Source organism: Melanerpes formicivorus, unplaced genomic scaffold (genome assembly GCF_026170545.1).
Source record: "Melanerpes formicivorus ecotype bairdi unplaced genomic scaffold, bMelFor1.0.p_v2 SCAF_18, whole genome shotgun sequence".
NCBI classification, from domain to species: Eukaryota; Metazoa; Chordata; class Aves; order Piciformes; family Picidae; genus Melanerpes; species Melanerpes formicivorus.
In genome coordinates, this window is record NW_027142370.1 from 13,959,763 (window position 1) to 13,976,257 (window position 16,495).

Sequence of the window (16,495 nt, forward strand, 5' to 3'; positions counted from 1 at the left end):
CCACTGCTAAGAGTCTGGCCCCAGCCTCCTGACACTCACCCTTCAGCTACTGATCAGCCCTGCAGGTGCTGCACCCCAGGGCTGTGTTTTAGAGGCAGGGGAGCATTGATTCAGCCACACAGGTACGAGGCCATCCCTCCACTGGCCTCTGTCCCTGCACACACAGCACATTAGATGTCTCTGGGGACGTTATTCTTCCCACCCCAGGGCTCTGTCACCCTCACTGTACAGAAGTTTCTCCTCATGTTGAGGTGAAATCTTCTCTGCTCCAGCTTGTACCTGTTGTTCCTTGTCTCATTACTGTGCACCACTGAAAAGAGCTTGGCCCCCTCCCCTTGACACCCACCCCTCAGATATTTATACACATTGATGACGTCCCCTCTCAGGCTTCTCAAGACTACAGATGTTGAGTGCCAAGGAGTTCAAGGCAGTCAGGAGACCCTGTGCTGTCAGCTCTTCCTTGAGTGCACTCAGCAGACTCACCTCAGGCTGCTCCTCTGTGCTGGGCTGCAACCAAGAGTCACATCAGCTCAACAGAGCATTTAGGATCAGGAAGGAGATGTTGGCTGCTGTAGCTTGAGTGCAGGACATTGCAGCCCCAAGGGACTGGAAGCAAAGACTCACCAGCCCTGTGCTGATGTGCCCCTAAACCACATGAGGTTATCAGCTCGCCTACATTGAATGGTTTGGGTTGGAAGGGACCTTTAAAGGTCATCTACTGCAACTCCCTGCAGTCAGCAGGGACATCTGCAACTACAGCAGATTGCTCAGAGCCCCAAGCAACCTCACCTAGAATGGTTCCAGGGTCAGGGCATCTCCCACCTCTGGGTAGCCTGGGACTGGGTTGCTCTCATTGCAAGAAGTTTCTTCTTTCTCTCCAGTCTGAATCTCACTCTTTTAGTTTCAAACCAAGTTTCAAGCCTGGCCCCAGCTTTCTGACCAGAACTTTAAGCACTGAAAAGCCACCAGGAGGTCTCCCTGGAGCCTTCTCTTCTCCAGGCTCAACAACCCCAACTCTCTCAGCTTGGCCTCACAGCAGAGGGCTTCCAGCCCTCCCAGCATTGCTGTGGTCTCCTCTTGTCCTGCTCCAACAGGTTCCTGTCTGTGCTGTGCTGAGCACTCCAGAGCTGGCCCCAGCACTGCAGGTGGGGTCTCAGCAGAGCAGAGCAAGGGTGCAGAATCCCCTCCCTCCCCCTGCTGCCCAGACTGCTGGGGATCAGCCCAGGACAGGTTGGCTCTGGGCTGTGAGCTCTCAGTGCCAGCTCACATCCAGCTTTTCACCCACCAGCACCCCCAAGTGCTTCTCCAGGGCTGCTCCCAAGCCCATGCCCTAAGGAGGTTGTGCTGCTGGGTTCCTCTGCCTAGAGCAAGCTCTGGATCATGTAGGGTGATGGCAGAAAAAGGAAAGGGATTTCAAACACTCCCTGCACTTTCTCTTTATGCTCTGAAAGTAGAAGGTGTTGGTGCTTCTCCATGTTTTGTGGCCACCTTCAGGAAGTCCTGCATGCACCTCCAGAAACCCTTCTTGATTGCTTTGATTTTCAGCCTGAAGAACCTCAGGAAGAGAAATGGTTTATCCTCATTCCTAGATCAAGGAGAAAGCACCAGGTTGTAATGCTGGCTCCTCCTCTTGCTTCTCCCTTGGCTTTCCCTTCTGTTACTCAATGCAGGTTACAACACCCTGTGATGTACTCAGACCTGTGTTTACATGGAGAGATGTTCTCATCCAAAGCAGTGCTTCTCCCAGCACTGTGGCTTTTGCTCTGTTCTCTACTGCAAAGCAAGCTCCTCACAGCCTTCAGCAATTTAGTGTCTTGCCTTCTCCATTGCCCTGGCTCATCCCAAGAAAATCCCCTCAGAAACCCCCTCCTGCCCTCTGAATCCTCTCTTTGTTTGATCTGCTGCCTCTTCCAAGCATCTTCACAGGATCCCAGCATTGGTGGGGGCTGGAAGGAACCTCTGGAGATCATAAAGTCAGCCCCTCTGCTAAGGCAGGGTCACCCACAGCAGCTTGCCCAGGATCACAGTGTCCAGGTGGGTTTGGAATCTCTCCAGAGAAGGAGACTCCACAGCCTCTCTGGGCAGCCTGCTCCAGGCCTCCAGCACCTGCATAGCAAAGAGGTTTCTCCTCATGTTCATATGGAACCTCCTGGGTTCCAGTTTGTGCCCACTGCCCCTTGTCCTGTCAGTGGGCACCACTGAGCAGAGTCTGGCCCCAGCCTCCTGATGCTCACCCATTGATCAGCACTGCAGGTGCTGCACCTCGGGGCTGTGGCTTAGAGGCAGGGGAGCATTGACCCCTGCCCTTTTGGTCTTGCTGAGCATTGCTCAGATCCCCTCTCAGGTTGCTCTTCTCCAGGCTGAACATCCTCAGGGCTCTCAGCCTTTCCTTCTCCCAGAGATGCTCTAGGCTCTCAGCTTCTTCGTAGCCCCCACTGGGCTCTCTCCAGTAGTTCCCTGTCTCTCCTGAGCTGGGGAGCCCAGACTACACCCAGAGCTGCCACGCCTTACAGCAGTGCTCCTGCTGGCTAATTGCTCCTGGGGGTGCTTAGATGTGATTTAAACCCCTGTCTTAGGTAACAGTGCAGGGATTCCAGCATCCATCCTGTGAGCATGGATCATGCCAGGCGAGCTGGCCGTGCCAGGAAATTCCTGGCATTTTCTTGGGCCATTTGTTACTTTGTGCCTCCTTGCTCTGACACAGCTTTTGTTTGCTGCAGCTGCTGGAGAACAGAGCCAGCATCGTTCCTCTCCTTGGTGGGTGAAGCTGGAGCTCCAGAAACTTGCTGAACCGGCAGCCTGGCTGCCAAGGCGCTCTTGACCCAAGCTTGCACAGCCCAAGCTCCTCCGTATCAGCCAGCTGGTTGTGCTCTCTGGGGGATGGACACACCTCTGCACAGTGAAGATACACCTGGGCAGTGAGTCAGCTGCCCCAATGCAGGCTCCCAGTGCTGCTTTAGATATCAGCAACATGAAGGGAGGGGATTCTGCCCCTCTGCTCCACTCTGCTGAGACCCCCACCCCCTGCAGTGCTGGGGCCGGCTCTGGAGTCCTCAGCACAGACATTGCCTGTTGAGCAGGGCTGTGAGGCCAGGCTGAGAGATTGGGGTTGTAGAGCCTGGAGAAGAAAAGGCTTCAGGAATACCTTCTGGTGGCCTTTCAGTGCTTAAAGGGAGCCTATAAGAAAGCTCAGGACAGTCTTTTTATCAGGGCCTGTTGTGACAGGACAAGAAGCCCTGGAAGCCCTCTCTGTGAGGCCAGGCTGAGAGAGTTGGGGTTGTTGAGCCTGGAGAAAAGAAGGTTCCAGGGAGACCTCCTGGTGGCCTTTCAGTACTTAAAGGGCTGATCAGAAAGCTGGGGCCAGGCTTTTTACCAGGGTCTGTTGTGACAGGACAAGAAGCCCTGGAAGCCCTCTGCTGTGAGGCCAGGCTGAGAGAGTTGGGGTTGTTGAGCCTGGAGAAGAGAAGGCTCCAGGGAGACCTTCTGGTGGCCTTCCAGTACTTAAAGGTCTGATCAGAAAGCTGGGGCCAGGCTTTTTATCAGGGTCTGTCGTGACAGGACAAGAGGTGATGGTTTGAAACTAAAAGAGGGAGGTTCAGACTGGAGAGAAGGAAGAAACTTCTTGCAATGAGAGCAACCCTGTCCCAGGCTGCCCAGAGATGGGACATGCCCTGGGGGGTGCCCTGACCCTGGAACCATTGCAGGTGAGGTTGCTTGGGGCTCTGAGTAATCTGCTGTAGTTGCCATTGTCCCTGTTGACTGCAGAGGGGTTGCAGTAGATGACCTTTAAAGGTCCCTTCCAAGGGCAGAGTTGTTTTATGCTGAAGGTGGTGAGACCCTGTCCCAGGTTGCCCAGGGAGGTGGGAGCTTCCCCATCCCTGGAACCTGGGTGGGATACCCAGGGATGTCCCCAGGGGAATGAATGCCTGCATTTCATCAATGCTGTGATTCTGTGATGTGAGGTAGCTGAGTCCTGCCTCTACATTCCAGGTGGATACCTAAAGGTAGTGGGGTTTTCATCTGTGAACTGAACCCCATTCCTGTTGACTCAAGAGGATGTTGAGCACTCTGAGGTCTGACAGAGGGGAATCATTTCACAGGGCATGCTGACACATCATCAGCAGGCTCTTTCCTCCCTGTCATGGTGCAGGTGACACACTGGTACCATCAGTGCCTTGGAGACCATCTTCCAGCTCATTCACAAGCTGCATCTCTTTGGTGACCTGTTGTTGTCCTGAGAGATGTAATTTTGGCTTGCTGTGGTGCAACAACTGGCAACAGAAGGCATGTCAGGAGATGTCCTCCCTATGGTGTGTGACCATGTAGAATCACAGAGTCTTTCTGGCTGGAAGAGACCTGTAAGGTCATCCAATCCAACCATGAACCCAGCACTGCCAGCTCACCACTAAACCAAGTCCCTCAGCACCACATCTACACAGCATGGAAACCCCTCCAGGGATGGGGACTGCATCACTGCCCTGAGCAGACTGCTCCAGGCCTTGACAGCCCTTTTGGGGAAGAACTTGTTCCAAATGTCCAACCTGAAGCTCCCCTGGCACAACCTGAGGCCGTTTCCTGTTGTCTGTGTATGACGTGTGGCTGAAATCAATGGCTGTAAACATCCCACAGCTGTGTTTAGGATGACAGCCCAGAAGAATCAGAGAATCACAGTTTGGGTTGGAAGAGACCTTTAAAGGTCAGCTAGTCCAACCTCTCTGCAGTGAGCAGGGACATCTTTAAGTAGAACAGGTTGCTTAGAGATGCTGCTTTCTGGCCCAAAGCTTCTTTCACCCAGCAGCTGAGCTTGGTGTTGGTTACACCTCTGTTACTTCTGCTGAGCCAGAACTGAGATTTGGGGCCTGCTTTGGAAGAGCCAAGCAGCCACAAAAGGGCTTTGGGCAGTGATGGAGGGGAAGGCTGAGCACCACCTTGCAATGTGCATGCAGAGAAGGCAGCGATCATAGAAGGTCTGGGTTGGAAGGGACCTCCAAAAGTCATCCAATCCAACCTCCTCTGCAGTCAGCAGGGACATCCCCAACTAGATCAGGTTGCCCAGAGCCCTTTAAAATGCACATTTAGTTCAAGTCTCTGCATGCCTAGGGTGGGGGAGGCTCTTTTTCCTTCCAGTTCCCTTTGGCAGCTGGAGTAAAGTTGGATGTTGTCAGGGATAATAAATGTTGCTAAGCAACACGGGATCCCAAGGCAGCTTCATCAGCCTAGCCCTGTGGGGAGGAAAAGATGAAAGGTGTCTGATCAGGGAAGAGGAGCAGAAAACACCTGGTATGGGGAATGGAGAGAGAGGTCCCTATCACCCTGGGGACAAGCCCATCCCTGTGCCCCCACCACGGGCATGAGAGCAAACCAAGGGCTGTCCCCAGGGCAGTGTCCTGGAGAAGTGCTGTGCCACTCCCAAGTCATCTCCTGCTCTGGGCAGTGCTGCTCCCTGTCCTCCTTGCTGGCTCCAGCTCTGCTCTTCTCCTCTGGCCTGTGAGCCTCCATGAGTGTGGTGCTGGGCTGGGGAGAGAGACAAACAGCCTGTGAAAGCCAGAGGCACACCGAGATGATACCCAGAGGGGTTTCCTGAGGAAGGGCTCCACAGGAGCTGGTCTTACCTTCCCATTCCTCTCTGGTAAGGGAGCTACCTCTCCCCACTGCTGCAAGCTCACACTGGATGCTCACCACAGCTCATGTAGCAAGCCAAGTGTCAGGGTCATACACGTGTCCCCAAGCACCCCTGTGAGAGCCCAAGCACTTTCCTGCCCTCTCCTATGCTGTCAGTAGCTCCTGACATAGGTCCTTGAGATCTTGCTTTGTACCTGTGTACAGGGATGGAGCTGTGGTCAGTGACTCCTTCCCATGAAGGTTATGGGGGCATAGGGCAGGATAGTTCTGGGCTCTCCATCTCCGTTTTCATCAGAGACATGCTCCTTTTCCCTGAGCAAAACCTCATTCACTCTTAGATGAAGCTGTCTCCAGCAAGACTGAGGCATCAGGAACTCTCAGAACAAAGAGGAAACACAACAGCTCTGCCCTGCACCATGGGTATGGTGTCCTGGTACCAGAGGGCTGGAGCTGGGAAAGGTCCAGAGAAGAGGAGTGAGGCAGAGAAGGGGAGTGAGGGGCAGAGAAGAGGAATGAGGTGCAGAGAAGAGGAGTGGTGTGCAGAGAAGAGGAGTGGGGCAGAGAAGGGGAGTGAGGGGCAGAGGAGTGGGGTGCAGAGAAGAGGAGTGGGGCAGAGAAGGAGAGTAGGGGGCAGAGAAGAGGAGTGGGGTGCAGAGAAGAGGAGTGGGGGGCAGAGAAGAGGAGCGGGGCAGAGAAGGGGAGTGAGGGGCAGAGAAGAGGAGTGGGGCAGAGAAGGGAAGTGAGGGGCAGAGAAGGGAAGTGAGGGGCAGAGAAGGGAAGTGAGGGGCAGAGAAGGGGAGTGAGGTGCAGAGGAGTGAGGCAGAGAAGAGTGAGGTGCAGAGAAGTAAAGTGAGGTGCAGAGAGGAGCAGGAAGGTGGGCAGAGTTATGGAGTCCCATTCCTGCAAGGAGTAGGTGGGTAGGTAGCTCTTGGCTTTGAAAGGAGATGACCATGGGAGGACACAGGAGCAGCCTAGAAACCCATGAGTGTGGACAAGGAGTAGCTGGGCTCTGTCTCATACAGCTCCAGCTGGCAGGACAGATACTTCCCATCTCAGGAAATCCCAGAGACAATTCCTTCACTTTGTTTGTGCTACAGTTAGCTACTGGAGTAAGTGAGATGGTAGACAGGCATTGCCTGCAACACCAACCTGGTGTGGAAGTGCACTTCCCAGAGGCAAATGTAGCTTTGAGGCTGCCTTTGGGGACAGCTGCAGAGGACTGGGTTCAGTTTGGGGCCCCTTACTCCAAGAAAGCCACTGGAAGGCCACTGAGAAGTGTCCCTGGAGTCCTTCTCCAGGCTGAACAACCCCAGCTCTCTCAACCTGTGCTCACAGGGGAGATGCTCTGGGGATGGAGGGGTTGGCCTGCTTGGAGCTCTCCAGGAGAGCAGACAAAATGATTTGAGGAGCAGAATATCCCATTTTAAAACCAAAACCCAGACCACAATTTAAACCTGAGAGCACATGATCTCTCTCTGGGATGGGCTTTTTGTGATGCTGGTGTCCTGTGCTGCTCAGGGGAAACGTTCTGCTGGAACACAGAGCAGGAGGAGCTGCTGTGGACACCTTAATTTCTATGGTTTCCTATGTGCTTGGAACAGAGTCAGTGAAGTCCTGCCCTGCAGTGCTGCTGCAGATGGCTGGCAGGGAGGAGCAAGAGCTCCCACAAAGGTTTCTTTGTGCACCTGAGTTCACCTCCTACAAAGGAGGAGCAGGCAAGGGAGGTTCACGTGGATGGGGAGTCTCTGTGACAGGAGTGGTAGCCACCAGGTGATAGCTGGTGCTGACCATGGGGACAGTGCCTTCCTGGGGCAGCTCTGCCCATAGGCAGCAATATCAGGGGAAGCTGGCTTCTGGCTTTGGGTGTGTGACCAGCCCAGCTACAGCATTTCTGATCATGGGTGGACAGAGAAGCAGTTTTCACATCCTGTGCCAGAGAGGCAGCAGAAGTGTTTGTACCCTTGGGAAAGGAGAAAAGGAAAGGTGATTTAAGTCATCAGAGTTGGCACATCTGGAGTAGTGTGTCCAGTTCTGGGCTCCCCAGTTCAAGAGAGACAGGGAACTATTGGAGAGAGTCCAGTGGAGGCTATGAGGATGCTGAGGGCTGAACTGAAACCTCTCTGTGAGGAGGAAAGGCTGAGAGACCTGAGGCTGTTTAGCCTGCAGAAGAGCACACTGGGAGGGGAGCTTCTCAGTGCTCAGCAAGGGCTAAAGGATGAAGGTCAAGAGGTTGAGGCTAGAGGCTTGGCAGTGGTGTCCAGTGACAGGACAAGGGGCAACAGGCACAAAGTGGAGGTTCCATCTGAACAGGAGGAAAACCATCTTCACTTTAAAGGTGCTGGAGACTTGGAGCAGGCTGCCCAGAGAGGCTGTGGGGTCTGCTTCTCTGGAGAGATTCTAACCTCATTGTGATCCTGGGCAAATTGCAGTGCGTGCTTCTGCTTTAGCAGGGGGGTTGGACTGGGTGATCTCCAGAAGTCCCTTCCAACCCCCACTAGGCTGTGGTTCTGTGGGTTGTTGTCTAGGCATGGCCATGAGTCTCCTGAGCCTCTCAAGCCAGGTGTACCACTGCAACATTTCCCTCAGAGCTGCAGTGCCAGTTTCCTAAGCTCTAATTTCCCCTGGGTTGCATCATGCTCTGTTCTTCACACCCAAGCCAACACAAACACAGCTTTCTGGGTTATTGCTTGGAAGCCACAGGGCTGGCAGAGGACACAAGGAGTGCTCCACTCCTCACGTTCTTGCAGGTAGGGGTGGCAGCACTACAGCTGCTACCTGTGAGCACGTTGCATAACCTGCAGGACAGAGGCCCTGGGCTGCAAGTGGCCCCAGGGGAAGGCATGGCAGGGACTGGGACTGGTGCTGAAAAGGGACAAAAATGAGGGACAGTGGTTTGAAACTGCAGCAGGGTAGATAGAGGTTGGATATCAGGAGGAAGTTCTTTACAATGAGGGTGGAGAAATATTGGATCAGGCTGCCCAGGAATGTGGTTGAGGCCCCATCCCTGGAGACATTCAACATCAGACTTGATGTGGCCCTGGGCTGATGTCCTTGCTGACTTCAGGGGGGTTGGGCAAGATGACCTCTGAGGGTCCCTTCCAGCATGATGGAATCTGTGAATCTGTAAAAGCACTTCTCTCCTCAGTGCCTGTCTCTCTGCAGCTCTTCCCCAGCCCACCCCACCAGCCTTGGCCACCTTCCAGCGTGCACTTCCCCTCCTCTCCTCTGGGCTGTGGGACACCTCGTGATAAAGCTCTGCGCAGGAGTCCTCTGTTGCCTGCCAAGGAGACTTTGGCAAAGGAGCACATTTCTTCCTTTCCCTTTAGCAGCCCCTTTCCTGCCCCAGACCTGTCCCCACCACCCTCCTCACTCCATCACCTGATGCTCCCTTCTGCTTTGGCTCTCTTTTTTGCTTACTGTTCCACTGGCTGCTGGTTCTCCTCTTCACTGCCCAAACACATCTTAATCTTTCCCATCTGAAACAACTCTTCCTCAGCTCTGATTTCTCCTCCAGCTCCATCTGACTGCCACTTCTGTGCACACACTCTGCCAAGACCCAGATCATGTCTTCACTAAGGACCTCATGGATTTTGGGTTGTGCCCAGCATAGCTAATTCATTCCTCCTGTGCTGTCTTGGTGTTTTTCCTTGAAGCCTGAGGACACCACTCTCTCTGCTGACACAGTGAATTTGTCCCCTCCTGCTCACACACAGCTTATCCCAGCCCCTGAACATGGAGCTGTGTCAAAGTCTGGCTGATTCTGTCTGTGCTGTGTCCATCCTACCCCTCTGCACAGCTATGGGACTCATCCATGACCTTGACATCTGGTGCCTTCATCACTGCATGGATCCTCTGTGGCTGACCACTGCCTTTGGGGTGCAAACAGCTGATCCCTGCTTCTGTTCAGTCCGTGCTGTCTGCCTCTGTGCTCTTCCCTGCACTGTACCTTCCAGAACAGATAGAGAGAATTTCTTTTAAACACCCTTGTTATCTCCCCAGGATCTTCTTAAAACACCACAGTGCTGTGTTGCTTTGGAAAGACTCAGTGTTGGCACTTTCTGCTCCTGAAAAGCTGGGCATGAGCTGGCACTGAGAGCTCACAGCCCAGAGCCAACCTGTCCTGGGCTGATCCCCAGCAGGGTGGGCAGCAGGGGCAGGGAGGGGATTCTGCCCCTCTGCTGAGCTCTGCTGAGACCCCCCTGCAGTGCTGGGGCCAGATCTGGAGTGCTCAGCACAGACATGAACCTGTTGGAGTAGAGCCATAGGAGACCACAGCAATGCTGGGAGGGCTGGAAGCTCTCTGCTGTGAGGCCAGGCTGAGAGAGTTGGGGTTGTTGAGCCTGGAGAAGAGAAGGCTCCAGGGAGACCTTCTGGTGGCCTTTCAATGCTAAAGGGGCTGATCAGAAAGCCAGGCACAGACTTTTTACTAAGCCCTGTTGTGACAGGACAAGGAGTGATGGTTTGAAACTTAAAGAGGGAGATCCAGACTGGAGAGAGGGAAGAAATTTTATAGTGTGAGGGTGGTGAGACCCTGTCCCAGGTTCCCCAGAGAGGTGGTAGATTGCCTCTTACCTATAAGTGGTCAAGATCAGGTTGTCTGGGGCTCTGAGCAACCTGCTCCAGTTGAAGATGTCCCTGCTTACTGCAGAGGGCTGGCCTAGATGACCTTTAGAGGCCCCTTCCAGCCCAGTCCATCCCTGATAGTTTGTCTTGATTGCTGTGGGTATTTACTGCTGTCCACCGAGCACAGGGTGCTGGGCTCACAGGGATTTGAATGAACAGGAGTTTGAATGAACCTGGAATGATGAAGTGTCTCCAGTGCTGGGGTTGTGATATCCAAAGAAATGAGTCTGGTTCCCTGGGGTATCCCAAAAAAGGCAAAGCTGTGGGATGCTGCCTGGAGAGAACACGTAGGTGCTGGGGGACAGATGGGTGGCTGCATGGCAGGCAGGCTGTTATTGCCAGCCAACACCAGCTGGTCTCAAGCAGGCTCTGCTGCTGCTGCTGCTGCTTGTATAGTTAGTTCTGTTAGAGCCTCTTAAAGGCTTAGCTGTGCTCCTGGGGAGGAGCTGGGCTCGCCCTGGGCACGCTGCAGCTCTGGGCTCTGGTCACCGCTGCAGGGGCTCTGGGAACAAGAGAGAAGAAGGAGAGGAAGGTGAAATGGCCTCACTGCAGCTCTGCAGGTTTGGGAGTTCTGTGATCAAGGCAGGAAATGACAAATCCTCTCACACTTCTTACCTTCCCAGCCTGTGGATTTGGGTCAACACACTCAGCAGCATCCCCCAGGGGCCTCCTGCCTTAGCTCTTAGAGGTTCTTCCTGTGTGAGTGTTTGAAAATGATCCCAACCCCCCTGGGGCTGGTTCCTGGCTCTGCTGTCTTTGCACACACTGGGCAGACATCAATGCTTGCCCAGCAGAGCACATCTGAGGTCTGCTCTGCCCTGCCTTCAGAAGGGAACACTTTGCCTCCTCAGCAGTGTGGGTGCTGGAGATGGTTTGCCCAGCACCTGGGTCAAGATGGAAAAGGACTAGGGAGATGTTGATGGAGGATAGCACTGCTCAGAGGTCTCTCCACTGCCATGCCAGCCAGCTTCAGGGTTTCCTTATTCAGGCAAATCACCTGAGGGGAATTCAGATGTCCTCTGCTACTTTCCATAATGCCATAAAACCAGTCACAGAATGGTTTGGGTTGGAAGGGATCTTTCAAGGGCATCTACTGCAAACCCCCTACAGTCAGCAGGGACATCTGCAACCACAGCAGCTTGCTCAGAGCCCCAAGCAACCTGACCTGGAATGGTTCCAGGGATGAGACATCTCCCACCCCTCTGGGAAACCTGGGACAGTGTCTTCCCCATTGCAAAAACTGTCTTCCTTCTCTCTAGTGTGAATCTCCCTCTTTCAGTTCCAAACCATCACCCCTTGTCCTGTCAGAACAGGCCCTGGTAAGAAGTCTGTCCCCAGCTTTCTGATCAGCCCTTTAAGCACTGAAAGGCCACCAGGAGGTCTCCCTGGAGCATTCTTTTCTCCAGGCTGTACAACCCCAGCTCTCTCAGCCTGGCCTCACAGCAGAGGGCTTCCAGCCCTCCCAGGATCACTGATGGGTTTCAATGCTCCCATGGTGGGCAGTCCCTTTGTTCTGAGCCTGTATGGGACATACACACCCCCATGGAATGAGATCTTAGCTGCTTGTGATCTCTTCTAGAGACCACCTGAAAGATGGTTCCTAGGCATCCAAAGACAAGTGAACACAACATGAAGAAGACTCAGGACACCAAGTTGCTCTAAACCCTGTAGTGGCTACCACAGCACACAGTAGGTGAGGACTCATCAGGCTGGGAGTGAGCCATACTGGAACAGGTTGCCCAGGCAAGCTGTGGATGTCCCATCCCTGGAAGTGTCCAAGGTCAGGTTGGGTGAGGCCTTGAGCAACCTGGGCTAGTGGAAGGTGTCCCTGCCCATGGCAGGAGGGTTAGAACAAGATGATCTGTAAGGTCCCTTCCAACCCAAAGCACTCTGTGGTTCTATGATAAGAGAAGGGTGTGAGGAGGAGGGGTGTGGGAGTGAGGAGTGAGTGGTGTGGGAAGGGTGGACAGGGAGAGTATGTTCATCATCTCTATCTGTACAAGAATTACAGGACATGAAATTGCAAGTCCAAAGCAAAGCAGCAGAGGTGGTTCTTCTCCCAGGTGTATGATTAAGCTGTGGAGCTCCTTGCAACAGGATGTGGTGGGTGCTGGGAGTCGGTGGGGGTTCATAACAGGCAGATACATTCATGGAGGAGGAGTTCACTAAATGTGGAGACACTGCACACAGGAAGCCACAGGTGGTTGGAAGGATCTCAGAACCATTTGCTGTGCTCTGACACTCTTCTCTAGACATCCACTCTTGGCCTTGGCCAAAGACAAGGCACTGGGGTGAATGGATCTTGATGGCTGTTCTGGTGGTCCTGCATTTTTCTGCCTGAATCATAGAATAGTCCAGGCCAGAAGAGACCTCCAAAGCTCATCCAGTCCAACCTCCCCCTACAGTCAGCAGGGACATCCCCAGCTAGATCAGGTTGCCCAGGGCCTCATCAAGCCTCACCTCGGGTATCTCCAGGGATGGAGCCTCAACCACCTCCCTGGGCAACCTGTTCCAGTGTTCCACCACCCTCACAGTGAAGAACTTCTTCCTGATAGCCAATCTAAATCTGCTCTTCTCTTCTTTGAGTGCCTGATGGGAGCTTAGGGCCCTCATTACTTTTTAGGTCTCAGGACTTGTGAGGATGCTGCAGGAGCTTTGGTGGTGAGCTGAGGGAGTTTCTCTTGCCTTCTGCTGGATGTGATGCTAAGACAAATTAATAACCTTTGTGCAGGTAGGAGGCAAGTCACCTCCAAGGAGACTGCACATAAAATGGCTTAGAAACTGCTTTGTGTCATCCCTCTGTGCTTAATATTCCATGCTCACCATGCTCTCCAAAACCTTCTAACACCAAATCAAAGGGCCTGTTTAACCTGCATCTGCAGATCAGCTGTGGATCCTTTAGAGTGGGAATCTCTGGGGTTTTCAGGAGCCATCACAGTGTAGGTAGGGTCTAACTACATCTGTAGTAGACTTTGGTCTTAGAAGAAACTTTGTGATTTCTCCATCTGCACTTTTGGGCAAGTTATATAGCTGAGCCATGTCTGAGGAGCTTTTGCTGCCTTCATCCCCAGCCTTGTATGGACCAGGAACATGGGACAGATCATGCAGCTCCTCTGGGACTTGGAGGTTGCTTGTGTGCCCTTGTTTCTGGGGGTCTGAATGCTTCAGTACCTGTAAGACATAAGTAGGTAGCCCTTCACAGTGCCCAGCCCCAGCCTGGTGACTGCAGAGTCAGGCTGAGATGTAGCTATAGCCAAGAAGACCAACAGCATCCTGGCCTGGATCAGCAATAGTGTGGCTAAGAAGACCAAGAGCATCCTGGCCTGGATCAGCAATAGTGTAGCTAAGAAGACCAAGAGCATCCTGGCCTGGATCAGCAATAGTGTGGCTAAGAAGACCAAGAGCATCCTGGCCTGGATCAGCAATAGTGTGGCCAAGAGGAACAAGGAAGTGATTGTGCCTCTGTACTTGGTACTGCTGGGGCTGCTCTTTGAATACCATATCCAGACTTGGGGCACTCACTCCAGGAAGGACATTGAGCTGCTGGAGAAGGTCCAGAGAAGGGCAACCAAGCTGGTGAAGGGTCTGGAGAGCAGGGCTGGTGAGGAGCAGCTGGAGGAACTCAGTTATTCAGCCTGGAGAGGTGGAAGCTGAGGGCAGGGCTCATTGCTGTCTACAACTCCCTGAAAGGAGGTTGCAGGGAGGCAGGGTCAGTGTCTTCCCCCTAGTGTCAGGTGATAGGACAAGAGGAAATGGCCTGAAGTTGTGCCAGGGGAGGGTTAGATTAGAGATTAGGAAAAATGTCTTTGCAGCAAGAGCGGTCAGGGATTGGCACAGGCTGCCCAGGGAGGTGGTGGAGTCACTGTCCATGAAGGTGCTCAGGAATGTCTGGCCATGGCACTCTGGGACAGGGTTTAATGGCTGTGGTGGTGTTGGGCTGATGGTTGGACTTGATGACCTTAGAGGTCTCCTCCAAGCAGAACAGCTCTACCATTCTGTGGCAGCTGATCCACATGAAAAATGGGTGAACAGCAGCAGCAGTGTGGTGGGTTGGAAAGCTGTGCTGCCTGCAGCTGAGAGGAGGCCAAGGGCAGTTAGAGCTGCTGGGTGGGGAAGGGTGCAGCAGGCAGCAATCCCTGCAGCAGGTTTTGCTGCAAAGCCTCGGGGGGGTGAAGCCACAGACTGGCTGTAGGTTCCTGTTTGCACAATGCTGGCTGTGCTGCTTTATAAGGCAGGCTGTGGGGATCTCTGGCTCGCAGGTGTCTTGAAGCAGGACTTGTGCTTTGCTGAAGGGGGGCTTGAGGTGGGTTTGCTTTTCTCTGCAAAGCCATCTTCTCGGCAGGGAGTACCAGGGTGGTGCTCTGGTGGGACCCCACCTGCAGGGCTGGGGCCAGCTCTGGGGTGCTCAGCACAGCACAGACAGGGACCTGTTGGAGCAGGGCCAGAAGAGGCCACAGTGATGCTGGGAGGGCTGGAAGCCCTCTGCTGTGAGGCCAGGCTGAGAGAGTTGGGGTGGTTGAGCCTGGAGAAAAGAAGGCTCCAGGGATATCTTATGGTGGCTTTTTAGTACTTAAAGGAGCTGATCAGAAAGTTGGGGACAGACTTTATCAGGGCCTATTGTGACAGGACAAGGAGTGATGGTTTGAAACTAAAGGAGAGAGATTTAGACTGGAGAGAAGGAAGATATTTTCTTACTGTGAGGGTGGTGAGACCCTGTCCCAGGGTGCCCAGAGAAGTGGTAGATGCTCCATCCCTGTAAGTGTTCCAGCTCAGGTTGTTTGGGGCTCTGAACAACCTGCTCTGGTTGCAGATCTCCCTGCTGACTGCAGGAGGAGCAGACTAGGTGACCTTTAAAGATCCCTTCCCACCCAAACAGTTCTATGACTCTATTCTACGTTTCTGTGCATCAGCAGGGGTGGAAGTGACCTTCCTCATTTGAGGGCATGCCCAAAGCAAGCTGGGCCCTGAGCTGTGCTGTGTGTTGTCTGCTCCCCTTGGTGACCTTTAAGAGCTTAGCATGTTCCCTTTGGCTAGCAGGGAGTGACCTGTGGAGGCAAGAAAGAGGCTGCTGTGGCTGGGGAGCTGCAGGGTGTGCAGCGTCCCCACGCCTGGCTCTCCTCCCGTTTCCCACAGCTCACCAGGGACGAGGGACGTCACATTGAGGCACTTGAAGGTGTCCAGAGAAGGGCAACAAGGCTGGGGAGAGGCCTTGAACACAGCCCTGTGAGGAGAGGCTGAGGGAGCTGGGGTTGCTTAGCCTGGAGAAGAGGAGGCTCAGGGGAGACCTCATTGCCCTCTACAACTACCTGAAAGGTGGTTGTAGCCAGGAGGGGGTTGGTCTCTTCTCCCAGGCAACCAGCACCAGAACAAGGGGACACAGTCTCAAGCTGCACCAGGGGAGGTTTAGACTCGAGGTGAGGAGAAAGTTCTTCACCGAGAGAGTCAGTGGTCATTGGAATGTGCTGCCCAGAGAGGTGGTGGAGTCCCCATCCCTGGAGGTGTTCAAGAGGGGATTGGATGTGGCACTTGGTGCCATGGTCTAGTCATGGGGTCTGTGTTGATAGGTTGGACTTGATGATCCTCGAAGTCTCTTCCAACCTTAGTTATACTGTGCTACTGTGATACTGTGATGCTGGCACTCACTGGTGTGATGGCTGAGGAGCCTCTGCTTTGCTGCAGCTGCTGATTTACACCAGCTTCCCCATCTGGATTCCTTCCACAGGGCCAAGGAGGACGCTTCTCGCCAGAGGTAGCCCAGGAGAAGCTGAGACGTGCATCTGGCTGACGAGTCCTGCACCCTCCAGGGCTGAAAGTGAGAGGTGACTTTGTGCAGGAGGTAAGACCTGATACTGGTTAGTTCTCCTTGTGGCAGCCCCTGCAGATTTGCAGCTGGAGGCTCTGAAGGCTGGAGGTGAGGGTACAAAAGACTGGCTGAGATTTGGAGAGGAAGAAGGGTGTTTCTCTGTCCTTGATGTCCACAGCTCAGGCAGCATCATGCCATCAGGTGTAGTGAGTCTCTGCTGCCTCTGGGCATCATCAGGACAGCCACAAGGAACCAGCATTGGAGGTCATGTTTCTCACACCTAGAGGCCAGGCCCAAGCATCCCACTGGGACAGAGCAGCTTCAGATCAGTGGAGACCTCCTGTCCCTTGGGCTGAAAATGAAACACTTCGATTGGCTTTGCATTTCCCTTCCTAAGAGGAAACATTTCTACCCCAAACCCATCACACCCCTCTTCTGCTGCTCAGA